Source organism: Phyllostomus discolor, chromosome 13, assembly GCF_004126475.2.
Source record: "Phyllostomus discolor isolate MPI-MPIP mPhyDis1 chromosome 13, mPhyDis1.pri.v3, whole genome shotgun sequence".
NCBI classification, from domain to species: Eukaryota; Metazoa; Chordata; class Mammalia; order Chiroptera; family Phyllostomidae; genus Phyllostomus; species Phyllostomus discolor.
This window is the reverse complement of record NC_040915.2, coordinates 11,577,056-11,583,822: the sequence shown is the minus strand read 5'-3', so window position 1 is coordinate 11,583,822 and position 6,767 is coordinate 11,577,056. Positions and strand designations below refer to the sequence as shown.

At 41.8% G+C, this 6,767-nt stretch overlaps 1 non-coding gene across 1 annotated transcript; it reads left to right on the top strand.

Moving 5' to 3' along the window:
* Positions 1-2,708: 2,708 nt before the first annotated feature.
* On the top strand, positions 2,709-2,811 carry LOC114510539. Its single transcript, XR_003685699.1, has one exon. It is a non-coding gene; the product is annotated as a U6 spliceosomal RNA (small nuclear RNA).
* The last annotated feature ends 3,956 nt before the right edge of the window (positions 2,812-6,767 follow it).

The window sequence follows — 6,767 nt, the reverse complement described above, 5'->3', positions numbered from 1 at the left end:
AAGTGCTGGGTCTGAGTGCTGTATAAGGGAAAGGGAGGCACATCTCAGGACGGAGGGAGACCCTGCATCTCCTCCTCCTTGCCTCATGAGTTCCTTTCTGAGTATCACTTTTCTTTTTGCATATCTTCTGCCCAAAAACACAAGAAAGCTCATGTCCTGGCAACTGCAACAGGGTGAGGAAGAAAGCAGTAGGAGCAGGGAACTATCAGGCTGTGACCTCAAGCAAAACAGGGGAGGCATTAATAGTATTAACAGTTAATACAGGTGTCAATCACCACTTATTTTCTCATTTGATCCCCTTCCTTGGGTTCTGCTGTTATCCCTGCTTTAGAGATAAGAAAACTGGGGTTTATGAGCTCCTCAATAACAATAGCTCCCAATTAATGGGAGTGGGCAGGGCACTCTATAGACATTATTTCATTTAATCCTCACCACAAGCCCATGAAATGAAACCACTATACCCATTTTTTTTTTACAGGTGAAAACTGAGACTCAGAGAAGTAGGGAACTTGCCTGTGATAACTAAGTAATGTAAGTGGCAGCATGAGGGATTAGAATTGGATGTGGGGCCCTGGCTGGGTATCTTAGTTGGCTAGAGCATCATCCCGATACACCAAGGTTATGGGTTTGATCCCCAGTCAGGGCACATACAAGAATCAACCAATGAATGCATAAATGAGTGGAACAACAAATTGATGCCTCTCTCTCTCTCATCAATAAAAATTATTTTTAATAAAAGAATTTGGGTGTGGACTCCAGAGCAGGCATACTTGATCACTTTGCTTGGCTGCCACCAATGGTTCTCCACTCCTTCTGGGGCTCCTGCTCATATAAGCTGAAACCACAAAAATCGGCCGCACCTACATTCCCCTAAGTGCTTGCCACACAAGTGACAACCACCAGAGTATTTCTTGGGGCTCTGTGTCTTGGGACACTGGCTGTCTCTGATGCAAACTCCAGAGGCAGGAGGAAACCTTGAGAGCTTCACTGCCCTCCCCACGCCTTGAGATGCAAAAACGTATACATCCAACAGCCCTCAGCAGGTCTCCTTAGGACCCAGGAAAGTGCTTCTTAAAGAAGAGAATGGAAATCCCAGTAATTTCAACCAGGGGAGAACAGCCAGCGGCAGCCTCTCCAGGCAGGGAGGCTCCCAGTGGCCTTTCCCGAGGCTCTTCTGCACTGTGACAGGAGCAGACTCCATCACTGCCACCCAGGAGGCAAGCTGTGGGAGTGGGACACACTCGGAATCCTGAGTCAGAGGAAGGGTTCCACTTCACTCTCTCTGGAACAAGTCAAGGACGTAGCAGTCTGTCTGAAGAGGAAGGGAACTGGAAAGTGAAAAAGAATCGTGTTCATTTCTTTTGCTACCATCTCTTTTATTTTTACAGCCATCTATTTATTTATTTATTTTATATTTTATTTTATTCTGCCATACATGATGCATATTCATGGTTGAAAATACCTGTGGTGGAAATATAATTTATTAGTGAGTGGTCCTCCCTTTTTTCTCTCCTCTTACCGATCCACCAAAAGAATCCAACCCCACTTTCCAGTTTAGAGAGTTTGGTCTTTGCCAGCCCAGTTTCTGGATCCTTTGTAATGTAGAATCATAATGGGCCCAGGGGCTACTGCTTAGAGAGAGGATGAGGTATGGAGGCTGAGAGGCTGGGAAAGAAGGGGCTTGAGCTGAGAGGCTAACCTGATCTATATAATAAAGAGTTAGGAAGGGGAAGGGAGAAGAGCAAGAGATCAGTTTGAAAGGAAAGGCAGGAGGGAGGTTACAAAGCATTGCTGTGGGGCAGCAAATGGGTTCCCTAAGTATAGATTGGAATAACTTTTTTGGTTTTTGGCTCCAGGATCCTATTCTTTATTTGCAACACCCTAGAGCACTTTAACCAGGTAGAGACCCAGAATGTATTAGGGCTCTATATGGGAAAGTACAAAATATCATTATTTAATCAATGAAAGAAGGCAGTCAAATATTTATCCTTCCTTTTTTAAATTTTTATCCTCATTTGAGGACATTTTCTTTTATTGCAGAGAGAAAGAGAGAGAGAGAGAAACATTGATTGGTTGATTGGTTGCCTTCAGGGACCTGCCCCAACTGGTGACTGAACTCGCAACCTGGGTATGTGTCCTGATTGGGAATCAAACCTGCCACCCGTTGGTTTACAGGATATACGCCAACCAACTGAGCCACACCAGCCAGGGCTATCCTTCCTTTTTTTTTTTTTTTTTGCAACTCTGATTTAGTATAAGTACCTTATAGACAAATTCTGGCTAATAAATGCAAATGAAATGAAAAAATTACAAAATCATCATTTTGTAAGCTCTAATTAGATAATGGATTTAGATAAGGATCAGCAATCACTGGGGATTCCTAAAACCAACTGGGTGAAAGATCAAGGGGAACTTTAAAATATCGGTAATACTTGAACCCACCAATTACTTTTAGCATCAGAAAAAGAGAGACCACCCAGGAGAACTGAAAACATATGTTCACATGAAAACTTGTACATAATGTTCATAGCAGCAGCATTATTCGTAACAATCAAAAATGGGAACAATCCAAAAGTCCATTTACTGCACATGACGAATGGGTAAACAGAATGTGATATATCCATACAATGGAATATTATTTAGCCCCCCAAAAAATGCAGTAGTGGTGCATGCTACAATATAGATGAACCATAAAAACATAATGTTAAGTGTTCACTTTGGCAGCACATGCACTAAAATTGGGGGGATGCAGAGATTAGCATGGCCCCTGTGCAAGATGACATATGAATTTGTGAAGCGTTCCATATTTTAAAAATATATGCTTAAGTGGTCAAATACAAAAGGCTACATATTTTGTTATTCCATTTATACAAAATGTCCAAAATTGGCGAATCCATGTCCATAGAAACAGAAAGTAGACTGGTGGTTGCCAGGTGCTGGGGGTAGGGGTGGAAGGGGGAGTGACACTTAACAGGCATGGGGTTTCCTTTGCAGGCGATGGAAATGTTCTGAAACTAGATAGTGCACAGCATTGTGAGTATATTGAAAACTATTGAATTGTGCACTTTAAAATGTAGAATTTTATGTTGTATGAATTATATTGCAATTTACAAGGCCACATTTAGAAAATTAGAGCACCAAAAATCATGTGACTCTCGATATGTTGCAATAACAAGTACATAGCATCACTTAAAGAGTGAACCCGGATATGATCAAGCCTCTAGGTGTAATGACCAGCTTATAGGAAATTCATGGGATAGAAGACAAGTTACACACCATTACAGGGGCAGGGGGGAATACAATCTGTCAAATTCCAGAAGTGGGGAATACTTCAGGACAAATAACCTGGTTTCTTCGATCAATAAATAGCAGGGGAAATATTACAAATGAAAGAAACTTAAAAGACCTATCAACCAAATGCAAAGTGTGGTCTCCTTTAGGTTCTGATTCAATCAAAGGACCTTAAAAATACTTATAAAGATATATACTGAAGTAGTCACAGATGAACTTACACAACATCTGGAATTTGCTTCAAAACAATCCAGTGTGCCGTGGCGGGGAAGGACAAAATTATATGGATGAAACAAGGTTGCCTGTGAATTGACAGTTGTCAAACTGCTTGATGGATACAGAGAGGTTTATTACTCTATTCCCTCCTACTTTTGTGACTGAAAATTTACACAGTAAAAAAAGGCTTGATTTATCCATAGAATTGGAGCACATTTACAACTTATATCTTATTTGATGGAAAGTGGCCTAAGATTGAATAACTGAGTTTGAGGTGACTCACACTTTAGTGAACGCTGAAATTGAAGAGCTTGTAACTGAAATGACCAGAACAAATTACTTTAGTATTACTGTTATTATAGCAATAACTAAGGTAGAAGTGAATCAGGGGCACCAGGACCCTCCCAAAGAGGCAAGAAGAAGCGTGGCTTTTCAAACACCCAGAAACATGCTCAGGCTAAGTTGTCGGCCTTCTTTCTAACACCTCTTGAGTCCTTGTTGGCTGTGAAAAAAGTGGAACCTTCCAAATTTGGCACAACCTGCCTTTCCAGCAGCATTTCCTGCCCCTCCTCTCCTTGCTTCCCAGCCACACCTCCATTCATTCCTGAACACATGAACCTATTGCCTTTGCACATGCTCTTCCCTCTGCCTACAAATCCTCCCGTGAACTCCCAATCTTCCTTCTACAGCCTGTTTCTTTGTCTCCTCCTTGACAGAATTAGTCACTCTCTGTTTCATATACACCTCTAAATTATCACACTGTAATATAATTATTTATTGCTAAATCACCCCCACCCAATTCTGTGCTGCCCCAGCCTCTGTTTTGTTTATTTCTCCATGCTCAGGGCCTGATATAATGTGTGGGTTTGATGCATGTTTTTTGGATAACAGACTGACTGAGTGACTGAAGGAGGGGCACAGATTATGGATGGCCCAGTGCTGAGTGATGGTCCCAAGACAGCATCCAGACTTGGGCTCTTCCTTTTTTTTTTTTTTTTTTTTCATTTATTTATTTTTAGAGAGAGGGGAAGGAAGGGAGAAAGAGAGGGAGAAAAACATCAATGTGTGGTGCCTCTTGAGCACCCCCCACAGAGGACCTGGTCTTCAACCCAAGTATGTGCCCTGACTGGGAATCGAACCAGCGACCCTTTAGTTCTCAGGCCAGTTCTCAGGCTAGCACTCAATCCACTGAGCCACACCAGCCAGGGTGAAACTTAGGCCTTTTCTTACAAGACATGCCCACTCAATCTGGGCAAACAAAGCAGCCTGATCCAAGAATAACCAACAAGATCACCTGCTTAACACCAACTCAGTAATAAGCAAAAGAAGAAAATTTAAGAGAAAGGCTTTGAGCCTAATAGTATGCATTTATATATATATATATATATATATATATATATATACACACACATATATATACATATATACAAATATACATATATATATACATATATACACACACATATATAATATGTGAAATGGGAATGAAGAAATAATTCAGAGATGAGGGCAAAATCTCATGAATCCCCTAAAAAATAGTTGAGAGAGCTTGATGATCTAATAAAATAACTACCCTTTCTGACTTAAAATAAACAAACAAACAAACAAACATACAGCCCCCAAATTGATAGGCTGCCTCCCAGGGACCCAGAGCAGGGATGAAACCTACAACCCAGGCATGTGCCCTGAGCAGGAATTGACTGAGTGACCTTTTGCTTTGTAGGACAATTCCCACCCAACTAACTGAGCCACACTGGTCAGGACTGACTCACCAATGTCTTAAGTTCCCCCCTCAAAATGAGTCCCAAGAGGGCCTTCTCCCCCACTACCCTAGGGCCTGCTCTTTTGCCTTCACTTTGCAAATTAGTGCCATGATTTTAGAGGGCTGTGTCCTCCATACAGACGGACTGGTCAGGGCAGCTGGCAGGAGAGAGGGCCCAAGAAGTTCACTCCAGAAATGGAGGATGGGCCTATAAGATGAAATGAACACTAGGAAGCCCACCTGGAGCTGGAGAGTGGGCACTCAAAGAGAGGGAGGAAAAAGAGTTAAAGTCTAGCTTTATGGAAGTATAAGGTATTTCAAAATAGCTTTATGGAGTTATAGTTAACATACAACAAAACATATCCATTTTAAGTGTACTATACAATGACTTTTATTTTTATTTATTGATTTTCAGAGAGGGAGGAAGGGAGACAGAGAGAGACATTGATTTGTTGTTCCACTTATTTATTGGTTCCTTCTTGTATGTGCCCTGAATGGAAATTGAACCCTGTAACCTTGGAGTATCCACTGGTGCTCTAACCAACTCGGTACCCAGCCAGGGCCCGTTCAATGATTTTAGTAAATTTACAAAGTTGTTCAAACAACACAATCTCGTTGTAGAACATTTGTATCATCCCTCAAATAACAAGTTGATCTGCAGTCAAAACCTGCTTTTACCCCAGCCCCTGGCAACTACTAACCTGCTCTCTGTCTCTACAGATTTGCCTTTTCTGGATATTTAATATAAATGCAAATGCAATCATACAGTATGTACCTAACTTCTTTTTTTTAATCCTCACCCAAGGGCATGCTTATTGATTTTAGAGACAGGGAAGGAGAGGGAGAGAGAAACATTGATCTGTTGCCTCTCACACACGCCCCAACCAGGGGCTGAATCCTCAAGGTAGGCATGCACCCTGACAGGGAATCGAACTATGACCCTCTGGTTTACAGACAATGCTCCAACCAACTGAGCCACGCTGGCCAGGGCTCTACCTAACTTCTTTATCATAATGTTTTTTAGGTTTATCCATGTTGTAGCACACACTTGCATTTTGTTCTTTTTTACTCCTGAATGGTTAGTTTAACTGTTTGGGTATACCACATCTTGTTCTTCCATTGACCAGTTAAATAGACAATGGGTCGTTTCCACTTTTTGGCTATTATGAAATATGCTGCTGGAACATTTGCACACATATCCTTGTAAGAACACGTTTTCATTTCCCTTGGGCACATACCCAGGAGTGGAACTGCTAAACCATTTTCCAGAGTGGTGGCACCTTTTTTACATGCCCAGCAGGAATGTATGAGGGTTCCAGGTTTTCCCACATCCTCACCAACACTTGTTGTCTGTATGGAAAAGCTAATTATTAAGAATAATTTCCTAAAATAAGTAAAGCCACCCTCTCTCCACCTCAGCCTTAACACACACCTGGGCAGGCTGCAAGGGCCAGTTTCTCAGAGGCAGGAACACAGAGCAAAACCAACTCTTTGGCCT